At 42.1% G+C, this 760-nt stretch overlaps 1 protein-coding gene across 1 annotated transcript in view; it reads right to left on the bottom strand.

The window, feature by feature from the left end:
* The window catches only part of LOC106874933 (ribonuclease P protein subunit p40), a 21,412-nt gene that overhangs the window by 14,793 nt on the left and 5,859 nt on the right, over window positions 1-760 (bottom strand). The window lies entirely within an intron of this gene.

The following is a 760-nucleotide window of genomic DNA, read 5'->3' as shown; positions in this document are numbered from 1 at the left end:
AGAAGTAGCTGCTGGTTTCCACTACCTAGGTGACCAAGTTAGTAGTAGGGGTGGATGCACCGAGAGCTTAGCTGCTAGAATACAAATAAGTTGGGATAAATTCAGAAAGTTCTTACCTCTGCTGGTAACAAAGGGATTCTCTCTCAGAGTGAAAGGCAGATTGTATGATGCCTGCCTGAGCTTAAGTACCCTATCATACACACACACACACACACATATATAAACTTTCAATAGGCTTCCCATGTCAAGACAGCTTTGATCCAAATTTGGGTCCAAAATTGCTTTACCTAGTAAGCTACTGCTGATTCGAATAGTTGGCCCCTCTGTTGGATTCACACTGGGCAGGCTCCCCTTCTCCCCTGCCTTTCATAGTGGCACTTCCAAGCCTCCTTCTTTGCAGAATCACTAATCTGTAGTTATTCTTCCTTCTCATTAAATTTATCAGTGAGGGCATCCTTACATATACACATATATATATATATATATATATAGGAGGGTGAGTCAAAAAGTAATGCCATTTTGTTTAGGACAGATATAATTACCAACACAGGAACATGTATCATGCATCAAAATGAAGCTGGTCCTCTGTGGATCACATCCCTACTTCTCAAACATAGTCACCGTTTCTCTCAATAGCAATGTTCCACCTTCGAATGAGAGCATGTATCCCTGCCCCGTAAAATTCTGTTGACTGCTCTTTGAGCCACTTCTTCACTACAGTTTTCACTTCCTCGTCACTGGACTATCATCTCTTCGGCCC

Source organism: Octopus bimaculoides, chromosome 1, assembly GCF_001194135.2.
Source record: "Octopus bimaculoides isolate UCB-OBI-ISO-001 chromosome 1, ASM119413v2, whole genome shotgun sequence".
NCBI lineage: Eukaryota > Metazoa > Mollusca > Cephalopoda > Octopoda > Octopodidae > Octopus > Octopus bimaculoides.
This window is presented reverse-complemented; position numbering and strand designations above follow the sequence as displayed.